We start from the raw sequence: 18,751 nt of genomic DNA on the forward strand, positions 1-18,751 counted from the left end.
ATCATGCCAGGAAGTATCGTATTTGAGGAAACAAGGCTGAATAGCTTATGTGTTCTGGTTAGAACTGGCAGAGTGTGTCATCAATGAAATATACATTTCCTTAAACCCCCTGCTTGTGATAGATATGTGTTGACAGTGTCTTTCTTTCCACAGTTAGAGCTGATGGTTAAAATGTAAACTCTCATGGAAGATGGAATAATTCTTATCTCTTTGAGGTAGGTCTAAACTTACAAGATACATCAGAGAATTATAATTTATAACCTTACATACAAAGCGGAGGCCTCAAAAGCATGGAGCACTGAGATGACTTAGCAGAGTCACATGGAGTTGGAACCAAAATAAGAATCCAAACCTCATGCAGATAGCCCAGTGTTTTGTCAGTAAATCACACATCAAATGTAGCCCTACAGATGTGTCACAGGTGACAGGTACTAGGTGTCTCAAGAGATGGAAAGCATCATGGAGAAAATAAGAAAGACTTGAAACAAGTAGTGGGACAAAAGTGCCAAGAGCATGCACGACACTTATAGTGACTGTACTATTTTTTTTCTAAGAAATTCAGACCATGATCCTTTCATGGTTAATAGGTCTCATTCTTTAATCCTTTGTAGGTAATTCAGGCCCCAGGAAGGTGTTACTTCCTAAATGGATGTCCTCACATCTCCCAATAATGTGACTGAATTTGTTCTCCTGGGACTCACACAGAATCCACACTTGCAGAAAATACTCTTTGTTGTGTTTCTGTTCATTTATTTATTTACTGTGCTGGCCAATCTGCTCATTGTCATTACCATCTCCCTCAGCCCCACACTTTCTGCTCCCATGTACTTCTCACTCAGTTGTCCTTAATAGATGCTTCCTTGAGCTCTGTCACCACCTCCAAATTGAACATTGATCTGCTGTACAACAGGAGAACCATCTCCTGGGATGGCTGCCTGACTCAGCTCTTTTTGGAGCACTTCCTGGGAGGATCTGAGATCATCATTCTCATTGCCATGGCCTATGACCGCTATGTGGCCATCTGCAAGCCTCTGCACTACACCACCATCATGCGACAGGGGCTCTGCCAGCTCCTGGTGGTGGTGGCCTGGATCGGGGGAATCCTACATGGCACTATACAGATTCTGTTCACATTGGACTTGACCTTCTGTGGTCCCAAAGTTATTGACCACTTCATGTGTGATTTCTTCTCATTGTTGCAACTTGCCTGCAGCGACACCTACAAGCTTGGAATGGTGGTGGCAGCTAACAGTGGGGGCATGTGCTTGCTCATTTTTCCCATGCTACTCATCTCCTACATAGTCATCCTGAGCTCCCTGAAATCCCATGGTTCTGAAGGACAACGCAAAGCCCTCTCTACATGTGGCTCCCACTTTATAGTAGTGGTACTGTTTTTTGGTCCCTGTATATTCAGCTACACACGTCCTGTGACCACTTACCCTGTGGATAAGTTGGTGGCCGTGGTCTTTACAATCCTCACTCCCATGTTAAATCCTATCATTTACACAGTGAGAAATGCAGAGGTGAAAAAAGCCATTAGGAGTTTACTGAAGATGAGAGTAACTTAGGCTGTTCACGGTGCCAAGACAGTGATTATTTACAAGGAGGATTATGCCTGTTGTAAATGGTGAAAGAAAACTATGAAGTTTTGCACATCATTGACCAAAAAAAAAAAAAATAGCCCAATAACTAACATTTGTTGGTTATTTATCTTGGCTAGGCATTTTTTTAGGCATTTTGATAACTTCAGTGTACTCTGTCAAGGTTGAAAGGTTCATGTGTATTCAGAATAGGCAATGGAAAGTACATGTATTAACCCTCTGTCTGATGATAATAGAGTAATTTTTTCTCCATAATCTTACTGCTACTTTCCAAATTCTTCATACATGTTACTTGGATGAAATTGGCTTTTCCACAGTACCTTGATATCAGAGTTTTGTTTGTTTGTTTGTTTGTTTTTTACTTTTTGCTTAGCCTGTATTAAAGCAAATGAGGGATAGAAATTCTTAGGTAGATGCATGGGGAAGGGACAGTTGCGTGAGGGAATAGCAGCTGATTTTTTTGGGGGGACTATAAATTTACCAAAAGCAAAATAAGTGACACCCACAAAAGAAGGAAAGAATATTTCACAATCTATCTCTAACTCTCTTCTTCACAGAAAATAATAAAGCAGGAATTTTGAAATTATTCTAAATTAGCTCTATTTTATTAAATATCCCTATGGCTTACAGTTTTTCTGAAATATAAAACTGAGGAACCATTTGATACAAGGGTAAGCATTTTTTGCAAATTTCAACAACAAAGCATATGATTAGATTCCAAAGCTATTGCTCTGTAGGTCTGCTAAATACATTTAGATTAAATTAACTGTTCATTATCTATCAGGCATATTCACCTCTGTTGATTTATCCCTGTACTAAACTGGTGGTTCCATTGTCATTATCCCCATTTTGCAGAGAAGCAAATTGAAACCGAGAGAGTTTTACTAATTTATTGAACTCCCATCATACATGCTTCCCCCATAAAGTGTGGCAGGAACTATTACACTGGAATGCAGCTCCCTTTCAAAAGTTTTAGGTACAGGCTTCCAACCCAGGTCATTAAATTTTAGTCTTATTTTCTTTCCAATGAAACATGATTCTCTGTGGCACATTTAGCTATATAGATAATAAAATTATCTGCAGTCTTAATAATTCACTTTGTCCTCAGAGTAGATGGTGTCAAATTTGTTGTAGTCTTGTCTCACATGTAGCACTGTATTTCAGCAGCACAAGTTTATTCCTTTTTTGAAAGTTCAGCTTATGCCATGTCACTTTTACAGAAGAACGACAGTAAGTAGTATGGTAATGGTTACCTATAGTGGAAAAGAATCTCAAATAGAATATATATGTATGGAATATACATATATATATATATATATATATATATATATATCTCTGAAACACTTTTGCTATTACTTGAAACTAACAGAGCATTGTAAATTAACTGTACTTCAATAAAAGATAAAAATATTCTAAAAACTCATTAACATTAGAATGATAATAGATTTTTTTGCTGTTGTTATTGTTAAAACAAAAATTCCCTTTGGATTTTTTCCATTAGTGAAAGCAAGTACTAATGTTGGTCTTCAAAAAGGCCAAGTGGCTAAGGTGACCATTCAGAAAGGGGGGGATACCTGCAGTGCTCCTCTATGCATGTGAAAAATACCAGGTCATCCTACATTACTAATAACTCTTTATAAATATAAGCTTCTCTGAGTACAACCCTCCAGCACATGTTTGTTACTTCTCACAAATGTCACTTTCTCAAACTCAGTGATAAACTGCTGCTCTTTCTTCCGTAATTGGAACATGCAGTAATGTCTCACCATGGTACTGGGGTGACTATGTTTACTAAGTCATTCATGGCTTTCTTAATTCATTAGAAACAGAACATTTTAACACAAATTCTAGGCCTTGAAGATGATATTATCAGCGCTTAATCTATTTAAATGGTCAAGTTTGAAATTGCTGGTGAGAATTAAACCTTTCAGAAAAACCAAGACTAAATGCTATGTGGTTCATTTCGTATTGTGACTGTTAGATAGAAGATGAGAATAATCTAAGGTTAAGGATGGAGAAAGTCTTAAGTAAACATGGTTTGTACTCTAAGACCAAACCTAGGATTTGAAGAGGGAATCTAAGGCCAATGATTGTGTCTTAGGGGCTATACCAAGGGCTTGGTGAAGGGGTGAGAAGATTAATGAGGCATGAATTATGAATTGTCAACAGGAAACTTGGAAGGTATCAGAATTGAAGATGGAAGGATAGGCTGCATGACATTCTCGGTTAATGAAGTTTTGCTAGACTGTAAATTTAAAGCTCCTTTAGGTGTTCTTTTGCTATCATCAAGAATCTCTCCTGAGGACCAACTCTCATGTGTGTTTTTTTTTTTTTAATTCATTAAAAGCAAAACAAAATAAACAAATGAAAATGAAACAAACAAAAACACATATAGGGCATAAGTATGTTTCTCCTAAAAATCAATGAAATATAATGTTTGGATCTGTTGTATAAGGATATTTTGGTTTAATTTGGACTTTTAATTCAGTGAAAATATTAGACATTAAGCGAGGGAAGTGAGCTCACTATCGTTGAAGGCCAACTATGAGGGATACATTTTGATAGGTTCTTTACATACTTTTGCTCTCTTAATGCAGGATGAAGTATTAGTAAATAATTTTTCTCCATTTTCTAAAGAGGAAAATGAAACTCTGTAAAGTTAAGCAAGAATATGAAGTATTTTAGAGTCAGATTCCTCTACTCATGAGCATAGCACCTTGAAGAGTTAATCAGTACTATGTCCATAGGGCTTTTCACATTGTGATGCTACAGTGTTAACGTTTATACTGTAAAAAAAAAGAAAGAAAAAAAATGACTCCATGATCAATTCACTTTAGGAAATTTTGACTTAATTTATCCCCAAATTACTGTTCTGTGTCTAAAGTAGGCCAGAGAGTTATGGGAGCTGTTTATACAAAGTTGAATAATAGAAAAGAAGGGGGGTGGTGGTGGTTGTTTTTAGATGGAACTAAGATTTCAGTGGGGAACAGATGGATAGTAAGCATGTAAAGAAATAAATAAAAAAAATAATATTGTTAATACTGGGTAAGATGAAAATCATTTTTAAGAGCTTGATACAGGTAAGAGGAATTGGATACAGATTTGTGTAGTTGTTTGCAGCCCAGCTAGACTTTCAGTTTGGTGTGAGTTCAAATAACAGTGTTATGCCCATTTCTTTTTTTATAAAATCAGTTTATTTAAAAATGTATACTTTGAATGGGGGCAATATCTCTTACCACTAAGTAAAAGTAATTTTTTAGGGGATGAATGTTTCTTACTGTTTTTATATATAATGCACAGATATACATAAAGCACATAAATAGGTAGTATATTTGTGGTATTACTATTTTAAAGGGGGAGATGATTAAAGGTACAGAATGTCTAAGAAAGAGCCTTTAAGTGGCCATAGTGGAAAAAAGATTGAGGAATATGTCTAAACCATTAGGTAAGACCATGGAGTAACTTTAAAATGTTAGTAAAGATCGTCCAAACACAGAAGTTGCGTATCGCAAGTAAGGTCATATTCAGTAAAACCGAGACTCCTCCTTCTCAGGAGACTTCCCAGAGCATGTAGTCAACTACATTAAGGAACTAGTTTTACTCTGTGAAGTGTGTTGTAACTGTAGGATATTGATTTTTTTTAACTATTAAAGGTAGAAAAAGAATTAAGTTTATAACCCCAAGTATTTCTAAACGAAAAATATGTATTTGGGGAATACTAATTGTTATTCAGTGATATAGAATTTAGTTCTCATTTTTTTGGCTGAGAAACATTTTAAAATCCTTTAAAATGTCAGCTCTCCTGAAGTTAGATGTGACACAGTGGTAATAATCATCTTGATAGATGTAAGTAGCACCCAATTAGGTGACAGAAAAATTCAGCCCTGAAAAATTGGAAAGGAGGCTAGTCCAGGGCTGGGGCTGGCCATCTGGTGGGTGGGTCCAAGGTCAGATATGGGCTCAAGGTGTCCAAAGGTAGCTGGGATGATATCCTGTGGGTGGAGTGTGTCCTTGCTCAGCTAGCTGCTGGGCCTGGGGCTTCTCAAGATTGGTGCCACCTGGTTAGTGAGTGGGGCTGGGTCCCCACTGAAACACTAGAGTGAGGATTCCAATATAGTGCTTGCTGGCACCATGTCCTTGTCATAGGATAGATAACCAAAATGTTTGCTAGCAGCATCTGTGTTCCAAGATAGTCCCAATTTTCTCCTTCCACTCTGGAGGCTCTGTCCAATATCAGCAACTTGTCTGACTCAGGCTCCTTTCAAATTTCTCTTTCTTCTTAGACCATGCGTGATTTTGTGTGTGACCTATACAGAGTCTCTATTTTCCACAGGCCCCTGGCTCTGTAAAAAAGAATCACCATTGTATTTCAAAATTCTATAATTTAGGAGGGAGTTTGCCTTCAAGTGTAGGAACTCTGAGCTGAAGAGCACCATGTGGGGCTCAGACCCGTATGCAACTTGGGGAGAACCTCTGCAACTGGATTATGCCCCCCCAGGTGTGTTGCCTACATGGCATAAGGGACTTGAATCTACCCTGCATACCCCACTCCTATCTGTCTTTGTGTGCTTCCTGCTTATATGTTTTTAGTAACAAAGGATCACCATCAATTGTACATTCATAAAAATAATCATAATTTTAGCATTTCCATGGGAGAACATGAGTTCAGGGTTTTTCTACTCCATTATCATGGCTACTTCACCATGTGTGTCTGTCTTTATGCCAATACCACATGCTTTGGATTACCACAAATTTATAGTATGTTTTAGAATCAAGAAGAGTGATTATTTTTGCTATTTGGAATCCCTTGAGATTTAATATGAATTTTAGGATGGATTTTTCTATTTTTGCAAAAAAAAATTGGGGGATTTTATAAAGGTTGTGTTCAATTTTTGTATCACTTTAGGTAGTCTTGACATCTTCATAATACAAAATATTCCAGCTTGTGAATGTCTTTCAGTCTATGTGTCTTCTCTAATATCTTTCAGCAATATTTTGGAGTTTTCAGTGCACAAGACTTTGTTGTCTTTGCTTAAGGTTACTCAAGTATTTTATTCTTATCAATGCTGTTGTCAATGGAATTATTTTCTTAATTTTCTCTATGTTTTCATTGTCAGTATAGAAATTCAACATCCCTTAGTGGTTAAAAAATAAATAAATAAATAAAACCCTCATCAAATTGAGAAGAGAAGGAATGTACCGCAACATAATTAAGGCCATAGATGGCAGACCCACAGCTCACATCATAATCAACACTGTAAATTTGAAAGCTTTTTCATTAAAATCAGGAACAAGATAAGAGTACACACTCTGACTAATACTTTGTAACACAGCATTGCAATAGAAATTCTTGTTATGTTTTTAGTGTTTTCTACATATAGACCAGTCCATTTTTGAAATAAGATAATTTTACTTAATTAATGTTTACTTAAATTTACTACCTGTAACAGTGCTTCTGATGATAGTCCCTTTTGATCCTTTAGATCTCAGATTAAACATCAACTTTTATGAAAGGTCACCTATAGTTACCTTATTCATGATAGAATTCTCCCTCTTATTTCTCTCACAGTACCCTATGTGTTGTCTTAGAAGCGCTGAATAAGTCTACAACTACATTATTATCTCCTTCTTTATTGTCAAATCTATTGTAAGAATATAAAATCTAGGCAAGAAAAAAATTTTCATATGATTTCCCCCATTTTATTGCTGTGCCCTTACCCATAGCATAGTGTATATATTAAAATAGGTACACTAAATCCAACGTAAGGATTGGATAAACATTTTCTAATTAGGTCTGAACTGATGATAATTTTTTTAATTTATTTATTTATTATTCTTTTGGGGGGTACACCAAGTTTAACAATCTGTTTTTATACACATATCCCCGTATCCCCTTCCTTCCTTGACTCCCCCCCTCTCAAGTGACCCCCACCCTCCCCGCCCAAGTCCTCTAAGGCATCTTCCATCCTCGAGTTGAACTCCCTTTGTTATACAACAACTTCCTACTGACTATCTATTTTACAGTTGGTACTATAAATATGTCTGTGCTACTCTCTTGCTTCTGCTCAGTTTCCCCTTCACCGCCCACCACCTCCCAAACCTCGAGTTCTCCAGTCCATTCTCTGTATCTGCATCCTTGTTCTTGCCACTGAGTTCATCAGTACAATTTTTAGATTCCATATATGTGAGTTAGCATACAATATTTGTCTTTCTCTTTCTGACTTACTTCACTCTGTACGACAGACTGTAGTTCTATCCACCTCATTACATATAGCTCCATCTCATCCCTTTTTATAGCTGAGTAATATTCCATTGTATATATATGACACATCTTCTTTATCCATTCATTTGTTGATGGGCATTTAGGTTGCTTCCATGTCCTGGCTATTGTAAATAGTGCTGCAATAAACATTATGGTACAAGTTTCTTTTGGGATTATGGTTTTCTTTGGGTATATGCCCAGGAGTGGGATTACTGGATCATATGGTAGTTCTATTTGTAGTTTTATTAAGGAACCTCCGAATTCTTTTGCATAGTGGCTGTACCAACATACATGCCCACCAACAGTGCAGGAGAGTTCCCTTTTCTCCACACCCTCTCCAACATTTGTTGTTTCCAGATTTTGTGATGATGGCCATTCTGATCGGTGCGAGGTGATACCTCATTGTGGCTTTGACTTGCATTTCTCTGATGATGAGTGATGCTGAGCATCTTTTCATGTGTTTGTTGGCCATCTGTATGTCTTCTTTGGAGAAATGTCTGTTTAGGTCTTCTGCCCACTTGTGGATTGGGTTATTTGCTTTTTTGGTATTAAGCTTCATGAGCTACTTGTATATTTGGAGGTTAATCCTTTGTCCGTTTTTTCATAGGCAATTATTTTTTCCCATTCTGAGGGTTGTATTTTAGTCGTGTTTATGGTTTCTTTCACTGTGCAAAAGCTTTTAAGTTTCATGAGATCCCATTTCTTTATTCTTGATTTTATTTTCATAATTCTAGGAGGTGGGTCAAAAAGGATGTTGCTTTGATGTATGTCATAGAGTGTTCTGCCTATGTTTTCCTCTAGGAGTTTTATCGTGTCTGGCCTTACATGTAGGTCTTTAATCAATTTGGAGTTTATTTTTGTGTATGGTTTTAGGAAGTGTTCTAATTCCATTCTTTTATATATTGCTGTCCAATATTCCCAGCACCACTTATTGAAGAGGCTGTCTTTTTTCCATTGTATATTTGTGCCTCCTTTGTCAAAGATAAGGTGCCCATATGTGTTTGGGCTTACTTCAGAATTTTCTATTCTATTCCATTGGTCTTCCTTTTTGTTTTTGTGCCAGTACCATACTTTGTTGATCACTATGGCCTTGTAGTATAGTTTGAAGTCAGGAAGCCTAATTCCTCCAACTCCATTTTTCCTTCTCAAGATTGCTTTGGCTATTTGGGGTCTTTTGTGTTTCCATACAAATCATAAGATTTCTTGCTCTAGTTCTGTGAAAAATGCCATTGGTAATTTGATCGGGATTGCATTGAATCTGTAAATTGCTTTGGGTAGTACAGACATTTTCACGACATTGATTCTTCCAATCCAGGAACATGGTATGTCCCTCCATCTGTTTGTGTTGTCTTTGATTTCTTTCATCAATGTCTTAAAGTTTTCTGCATACAGATCTTTTGTCTCCTTAGGCAGGTTTATTCCTAGGTATTTTATTCTTTTGGTTGCAATGGTGAATGGGAGAGTTTCCTTAATTTCTCTTTCTGCTCTTCTGTTGTTAGGGTATAGGAATGTAAGAGATTACTGTGCATTACTGTTGTATCCTGCTACTTTACTAAACTCATCAATTAGTGCTAGCAGTTTTCTGGTAGAGTCTTTCGGGTTTTCTATATACAATATCATGTCATCTGCAAAGAGTGACAATTTTACTCCTCCTTTCCAATTTAGATTCCTTTTATTTCTTTTTCTTCTCTGATTGCTGTGGCTAACACTTCCAAAACTATGTTGAATAACAGTGGTGAGAGTGGACACCCTTGTCTTGTTCCTGTTCTTAGAGGGAATTCTTCCAGTTTTTCCCCATTGAGAACGATGTTGGCTTTTGGTTTATTATATATGGCTTTTATTATGTTGAGGTAATTTCCTTCTATGCCCATTTTCTGGAGAGCTTTTATCATAAATGGATGTTGAACTTTGTCAAAAGCTTTTTCTGCATCTATTGAGTTGAACATATGGTTTTTATCCTTCAAGTTGTTGATATGATGTATCACCTTGATTGATTTGCATATATTGAAGAATCCTTGCATCCTATGGATAAACCCCATTTGATCATGGTGTATGGTTTTTTTAATGTGCTGTTGGAGTCTGTTAGCTAGTATTTTGTTGAGGATTTTTGCATCTATATTCATCAGTGATATTGGTCTGTAGTTTTCTTTTTTTTGTGACATCTTTGCCTGGTTTTGGTATCAGAGTGATGGTAGCCTCGTAGAATGAGTTTGGGAGTGTTCCCCCTTCTGCAATATTTTGGAAGAGTTTGAGAAGGGTAGGTGTTAACTCTTCTCGAAATGTTTGACAGAATTCGCCCGTGAACCTATCTGGTCCAGGGCTTTTGTGTGTTGGGAGATTTTTAATCACTGCCTCAATTTCCGTACTTGTGATTGGTCTGTTCATGGTTTCTATTTCCTCCTGGTTCAGTCTTGGAAGATGGTATTTTTCTAAGAATGTATCCATTTCTTCCAGGTTATCCAATTGATTGGCATATAGTTGCTTGTAGTAGTCTTTCATGATCTTTTGTATTTCTGAGATGTCTGTTGTTACTTCTCCTTTTTCATTACTAATTCTGTTGATTTGCATCCTCTCCCTTTTTTTCTTGATGAGTCTGGCTAATGGTTTATCAATTTTGTTAATCTTCTGAAAGAACAAGCTTTTAGTTTTATTAATTTTTGCTGTGGCTTCCTTCCTTTCTTTTTCATTTATTTCTGCTCTGATGTTTTTGATTTCTTTCCTTCTGCTCACTTTGGGGTTTCTTTGTTCTTCTTTCTCTAGCTGTTTTAGATGCAAGGTTAGGTTGTTTATTCGATAATTTTCTTGTTTCTTAAGGTAGGACTGTATTGCTATAAACTTCCCTCTTAGAACTGCTTTTGTGGTGTTCCATAGGTTTTGAGTTGTTGTGTTTTCATTGTCATTTGTTTCTAGATATTTTTTGATTTCCTCTTTGATTTCTTTAGTGATTCCTTGGTTGTTTAGGAGTGAATTGTTTAGCCTTCATGTGTTAGTATTTTTTGCAGTTTTTCTCCTGTAATTGATATCTAGTCTCATGGTGTTGTGGTCTGAGAAGTTGCTTGATATGATTTCAATTTTCTTGAATTTGCTGAGGTTTGATTTGTGACCCAAGATGTGATCTATCCTGGAAATTGTTCCATGTGCACTTGAGAAGAAAGCCTAGTCTGTCGTTTTTGGATGGAATTTCCTATAAATATCAATTAAGTCGAGATGGTCTAATGTGTCATTTAAAGCAGGAGTCTTTATTTATTTGCTGTTTGGATGATCTGTCGTTTGATGTAAGTGGGGTGTTCAAGTATCCCACTATTACTGTGTTACTGTCGATGTCCCCTTTTATGGCTGTTAGCTTTTGCCTTATGTATTGAGGTGCTCCTATTGGGGCTATAGATATTTACCATTGTGATATGTTCCTCTTGAATGGATCCCTTGATCATTATGGAATGTACTTCCTTGTCTCTTTTAATAGTCTTTACTTTCAAGTCTAATTTGTCTGATATGAGTATTGCTACTCCAGCTTTCTTTTGACTTCCATTTGCATGGAATCTCTTTTTCCATCCCTTTCCTTTCAGTCTATATGTATCCCTTGGTCTGAAGTGGGTTTCTTGTAGGCAGCATATAGAAGGGTCTTGTTTTTGTATGCATTCAGCCAGTCTGTGTCTTTTGGTTGGGGCATTTAATCCATTTACATTTAAGGTGATTATTGACATATGTGTTCCAATTACCATTTTCTTAATTGTTTTGGGTTTGTATTTGTAGGTGTTTTCCTTTTCTTGTGTTTCCTATTTAGAGCAGTTCCTTTAGCACATGTTGTAAGGCTGGTTTGGTGGCGCTGAATTCTCTTAACTTTTGCTTGTCTGGAAAGCTTTTGATTTCTCCCTCAAATCTGAATGAGATTCTTGCTGGGTAGAGTATTCTTGGCTGTAGGTTTCTCTCTTTCAGGACTTTCAGTATATCCTGTCATTCCCTTCTGGCCTGCAGAGTTTCTGTAGAAAGGTCAGCTGTTATCCTGATGGGTTTTCCCTTATATGTTGTTTGTTGCTTTTCTCTTGCTGCTTTTAATATTTTTTTCTTTGTGTTTAATTGTCGTTAGTTTGATTAATATGTGTCTTTGTGTATTTCTTCTTGGGTTTATTCTGTATGGGACTCTGTGTGCTTCTTGGACTTGGTGAATTATTTCCTTTCCCATGTTGGGGAAGTTTTCCACTAGAACCTTTTCAAATATTTTCTCAGACCCTTTTTTGTTTTCTTCTTCTTCTGGGATGCCTATTATTCGAATGTTGGTATGCTTTATGTTATCACTGAGGTCCCTGATACTGTCTTTTATTCTTTTTATTCTTTTTTTCTTTTTCCTACTCTGTGGCAGTTATTTCCCCCATTCTATCTTCCAACTCACTTATTTGTTCTTCTGTCTCAGTCATTCTGCTGGTTATAGCATCTAGAGTATTTTTAATTTCAGTTATTTTGTTATCCATTGCTGTTTGTTTTTCTGAGTTCTTATGAACTGTTTCTTGTACTTTCTCTATTTTGTTATCGAGATTTTGTATCATTTTTACTATCGTTACTCTGAATTCTTTTTCAGGCATTTTTCCTATTTCCTCCTCGTTTATTTGGTCTTGTGGGTTTTTTTCCTGCTCCTTTACCTGCATGGTGTTTCTTTGTTTCCTCATGGTTGTCCAAACTTTTGGGGTTGCTTGTCCTGGTGATAGAGGTGTTTATAGAAGACTGTCCAAACCTCAGACTAATGTCCAGGTATTGGATTAAACGAATATTAAGTCTAGGAAACACATACATGTATAAGACACACAATTACTGAATCCATTAGGACATAAAGGCTCTAGAAAGACCTGACAGAACCCCAGTGTGCTATCAGATATTCAAAGAGAAACCCAACAGAAATTGACAAGTGAAACAGAACAAATCAGAGACAAAAGCAAAAGCAAACAAACAAACAAATAACACTTTACACATACAAACATTAATCCAGGGAGATTTTGTAAGCTAGGATCAAATATAGAAAAGAGCTAGAGTAGCACCAGAGAGAATGGAGATTCTCAGAATGTAATTAGACAACTGTACTAAGAACTAAGATAAAGACAAAAACCTTATATTAAATACGAAGGTGGTGTGTCACCTGGAGAATAGAGCAGAGAGTCTGAGCAGATCGATAGTGTTGCTTATAAGTATGTTAAGATAAAATAAACTTATAATGGCTGGTAGAAAGGGGAACAGAAGAGCCTAATGCAGTTGGAAATATGGAAATAAAAAGAAAGGAATAGAAATGTATAAAAGATAGGGATGAAAGGAATGTATGAGAGATATATTGTCCGTACTACCAAAAACTTAGCTAGATATAGAAGTATATAAAAAGGCAAAAAAAAAATAAAAAGAAAAAGAAAAAATATCATTAAAAAATTATGTTATAAAACTTGTAGATCCCTTGGGGCTAAGATTGTATTTAATAAAAAAAAAAAGAGAGAGAGAAAAAGAAAAAAAAAAAGAAAAAAAATCCAGAACTGATCCCAGAATGGACCAGTTCAATAGGAATCGATACTAATATTTCTGTTTCATTAGCATCTCATCTGTAAGTGTCCATCTCCTCACCTTGGGTTTTTTTGCATTATTCTTTGAGCAGCAGAGGTTCCTTTATTGTTCATCTGTAAGCATCGGTGTGTGGGGAGGGAGAGGGTACAATAGTGGCTCCTTCTCCTGGGAGTGAGTGAGCAGTGGCACACTGTTGTTTCAGTTGGGCTTGGAGGTGCCTGTTGCAGAGGGACGCTGGTGGCTCAGGCATAAACAGAAAGTCTTAGAGTTGGGCCTCTCTCTCAGGTTTTTTGTTGTTGTTGTTGTTGTTGCCGTTTTTTCTCAGCAGCCTCCCTGCTGCCGGCCTTCCAAGGGATTTTAATCTAGCCCTGCCCAAGTGCCTGAGGGTGCTTGTTATCCCTGAGTGCCTTAGGTGGCCCATAGACCTCTCTCCACTGCCTTTTGCAGAGGCTCAGAAAGAGAGAGAGAGGCTATGCGTGCGGCTCCTCCCCACCGCCCGTGAGCCTGCAGCCTCCAGCCGCCATCATGGCCAGGCAGCTCTCAGGGACGGGCACTCCTGACCGCAGACCTCTTCCCTCCACTCCTCTCGGTCCGTCACCTTAATGGCAACAATGTTTCTCACCCTGAACCAGCTCTCCAGTTCCCTAGCTCCGGCTTCCGGACCCTCCCAGTGGGGGTGTGTGAGGCAGTGAGTTTTCTCCACTTGATTAAACAGATTCTAGTCACTTTCTGGTTCCAGTTCCATAGTCCCAACATCATGGATCACTTCATGTGTGACATTGTCCCTCTGATACAACTTGCCTGCACTGACACTTTCCTTGCTGGTCTCTTAGTTGCTGCTGATGGTGGGGGAATCCCTGTGATCACTTTTGTAATGTTGTAGCCTGTGTGGTCCCCCTGGGCTCCTAGAGGACTCACAGCTCTGTAGGGAGGATGAAAGCCCTGCCTACCTGTAGCTCCCCCATCACAGGTGTTGTCTTGTTCTTAGTTCCCTGTATTGTCATGTATCTGAGACCAGGAGCTACTGTTCCCATGGACAAAGCCATAGTAATATTCTATATTTCTTGCAACAAAAATAGAAATTAGTTGTTTTTTTTTTTTTTCTTCCTTGATAACAAGGAAACTAAAGGGAACAGTGAACAGGCCAGAGTAGAAACATAAACTGGCCTTAGAGTTAATCAATCCTAGTTTTACTTTAAACTGTCACTAATCTATAGTCTGTAGATTAGTCCTTCACAAAGCCAAACTCTAACACTCTCTGACACTATGTGAATTGCATCCTGCACCTGGTGTTTACACTCCCTGTACTCCTTTGTAGCAAGTCACCCATTATAGTGTTCTGCTTTTCAGAAAGAAGGTTGTGGTCCAAAAACCCAGAGAGGAACTGACACAATAATTGGGCTTGATTACCAGGCTGCTTGATGCCAGCTGTGGCTATTTTGCAATAAATCAAAAGAAAAAAAAATGCAAGGCCTTCACTACTTTGATCCTTATCACCTTCCCCAGACTGGAAACTCCACCTGTAAGACCAGTTCTCCTTCACCGGGGCAGGGGGCACAGTTCTTGAGGTGCTAGCCAGCTGTGTTCCCTCTTTGCCTGGCAAAGAATAAAGCTCTTCTATTTCTTTTTCCTCCAAAACTCATCTCTGTGTTTCTATTCAGCATCAGTGCATAAGGAGCTAAGATTTTGGCATCATACTCTTGTCACTCCCATGTTAAACCCTGTTGTACCTACACAGTAAGGAACACAGAGGGCAAAAATGCCATTAGAATGTCATTAAGCAGGAATGTTGTTGCAGATAAAAAAAAATCACACAATATAAAGTTTTTATTTCTATCAAGATCTTTACATTTTCATATTTTATTACTGTAAAGCCCTTCCCATACCTCTCAGTTGACACTAACAGCACCTCTTCAAGGTAGGTATTATGAAATGGGTTTCACAGATGAAGAAAAATGAAGTTCAAAGAAGTTCAACAATCTGCCCAATATCAGAGACAGAGCTAGTATTCAGATCTGCATTCTTCTAAATCCCAGTTTGATGCTCACCCAACTATTTGAAAGGATATCAGAGAAAAGACATTTCATCAGAACCTCTCTTTTATTGTACTAATTTTAAATTTTCCTTTCTAAGTACACACTTGTATAATGTGTATGTGTACATAAGCAGTTGGTTCTCAGAAAACTGTATGCCCTCCTGGTATCTAGGATGGTGTGGCATATAATATAGAAAGGAGATGTTTACCAGTATGCTCTTGGCACACATCTGATATACCTAATATTTAAAATTATATTGTATTTCTTGATATATCAGGTAAACATTGCCGAGATTAGAAAAAAATAATTGTACTGTATTTAACCTGATGTGAAAATTTTAAAGTGTTCTCACATGCTCAAAATAACATTATAAAATTAAAATTTGGTATTCCTATTTTACAGAGTAAATGAAGCATCTGAAAGATTAAATAATTAGATTACAGAACACCTTAAGTCAGCTTTGTGCCCAGATACTTTTACTCCACATACTGTGATTTTTACATTATCCAGAATTCCTTGGGACTAGTATTTCATTATGGTTTGGTGTATGAAAATGTTTTTTGATTATATGCCATATACTTTATCAGGATAATAGTTATTAATAGCAATTAAATTCAGTTGTTTTTCAAAAGTACACAGTAAAATAAATTCATTAAACAATTTCACTGTTAGAAAGGTGGCTTTACACTTAGTTTCTTGAATCTGGGACCCTCTTTGAGAAATGCTTTAGGGGATTATTTATATGGATATATGTGGATATATATATACACACACACACACACATACACACACACACACATACATATATATATATATACATATATATATATATATATATATATATAATACACACACACACACACATAGATAGATATATATATATATATATATATATATATATATATATATATATATACATACACATAATCGGGATCATTATCCACAGTTAAGCAAAGAAAGTATTTCTCAGCTAAACAAATGCCTAACTTATGAGACTTTATTGTGAATTAATTTTGGCTCTTTTTATAAATGAAGTCTGCTACCAAAATACAAGTGTGTATATATGTCATAGATGTGTTTATAATTTCCTATTTTGATAGAAAGTTCCAGCCTCCCACTTCATGGCTAACATATGTTTTATTGGAGAAATTAATGGACTCTGATGTAGAAATATTTAGCAAACATATTGTTATGAAAATATGATGGAAAACAACACTAGCTTCAGGATCAGGAGCCAAATATTATTTCACACTATGACATCATCTTCTTCTATAACCTTAAACAGGGCTTTCCTATAGCTACAAGTACTTTACTTAAGTAAACTGGAAGGTGTTTCCAAGTCATGTGATTCTACCCAAGCCAATATGTTTATTGTGATAAATATTGTTGTGTTTGCTTCTACTTTGATTAGGAATAAAATCAGAGGAATTATGAGGTGACAGCCCACCTCCCCAAATTTTTCCATTCCTGGTAAACAACTTGGGAGATGTCTTTCTAGGATGAAAGATTCCTTGGATTGGACTAAGACAATATGAGCTCTGCTCTTGAGTGCTTTGTTATTCTGAGAACATGGTTCTCTACCTATTGAAATGCATGGAGCTGCCCATAAGAACATTTTGGCAGGTATATGGTTTCATGGAATTAGTCCCTGAATCTATCAAAGTTCAAATTATCCTTCAACAAGTTACTGATCAACTATGATATGATGTTTATATAATTTTTCCTGTTTTCATTCTGCTTTACCTTCAAGTTTGAGAACCTGTGTGGCTATCTCTCTAAGGTTTTAAACAACTCTGTCCTTAGATTTGTATTCTAGAAACAGACTTTCCTGGTATAGTTTCAAGAACTCCTCTTTGAAAAATTATTTTCACAGAAGCCTTCACTGATTTAGACCTAACTCCACTCCCTTTCCCTTTTATGCTTCTCTAGAGCTTTGGAATTTGACTAGACAGGTGTAGGAGTTCTAAAGCAATCTCTCTACCCATAATTGTAGCTATTTAAGTAGAGGCTGGGTGGCCACTTAATGGTTTATTCTGAGTGGATTTCAATCTTTTATGATGCTGGGAATGATGACTTTGTCAGTATGTGCTAATTCTCTGATCTGAATCTGCCTTTCATTCTAAAGTTGAAAGGCAAGTTCAAGATATTTTCATGTTAACACTTCAGGAAAATCCATATCCCTTACAGTTCTTTAGATAGTTTCAAATCCTCAGTCAGACATCTTTGGCATCTGCCATCACACATATCATTACTGCACTATAATATTGGAGTGTCCAGTCAAAGTAGTTTTGGTCATGTGTTTTCAGTTTTCTTAAACTCTTTTCCTTCATGAAACATGCTCCTCACAGTGACCACATTCTCTGGAGCTAATCAAGAGTTACATACAATTTATTTTTCTTCTTATTAAGGCAAGCATATTTGAACATGTTGAGTGAGTGTTGATCTATATAGGAATATTTCTGAGTTGAATTGATTTAAATTTATTTACAAAATAATTTCAAATACTGGTATTTATTTCTTTTCATATATAAGTGTAATGGTCTTTACAGTTGGTGGCAGCAAAAACATGTCATGACACTTTAGTTGTAAAACAATAATTTAAGTATCCTGGTCTAGGATTTAGTGGTTTGGTTTCTTATTTTCCCTTGGCAAATGCTGTTTTAATTCCCTGTCTTATATTTCCCTGTTATAAATTTTGACTATCATTGACTATTTTTTTCTATTCTCTATGGATATTGTACATTTAAGTTTAAATGAATGAAATAAGTGCATTTTACCATCTTTAAGTATAATTGAGTAATAAAATTATTTTCATTATTATCATGTTAATCTAATTCCAGAATTCACACAAGAAAAAAACTATTTTTAATAAGCAATATAGACGTTACCTGGTCTAAAGTGCCAATACTATAATAGGCTACATAATTATCAATTAAACTATTTGAAGACAATATTTAAAAGTTATGACTTGTGTAAATGTTAGGTCAATTAAAATGACAAAGTATTATAACAAAAATTTTAAAATCAGATATTTGCTCACCAAAATGTTTACACAGTTAAGATTTCATAATTAAAATTAGTGTTAAGAGTAAATATTGACTTCATAATAAATTCAAATGCTATCAAATACCTAAATTCATAAGCAACCAGATTTTTTCTTCTTCTCATAATTTTTGTCTTTATGTAGACTCAAAGAAGAGTTTAAAATTAAAGATGAATACTATTAAAAAATCTCCTCGATTTTTCAGTTAACTTACGTGAACTAATTGGATTGTTGGCAAGGTCTGCTAATGATGCTGAAATACCCCTGAGGT

At 36.3% G+C, this 18,751-nt stretch overlaps 1 pseudogene; it reads left to right on the top strand.

Annotated features, from left to right (window-relative positions):
- Nucleotides 1–645: 645 nt before the first annotated feature.
- Nucleotides 646–1,568, top strand: LOC130847977 (olfactory receptor 140-like; annotated as a pseudogene).
- The last annotated feature ends 17,183 nt before the right edge of the window (nt 1,569–18,751 follow it).

Source organism: Hippopotamus amphibius, chromosome 3 (genome assembly GCF_030028045.1).
Source record: "Hippopotamus amphibius kiboko isolate mHipAmp2 chromosome 3, mHipAmp2.hap2, whole genome shotgun sequence".
NCBI lineage: Eukaryota > Metazoa > Chordata > Mammalia > Artiodactyla > Hippopotamidae > Hippopotamus > Hippopotamus amphibius.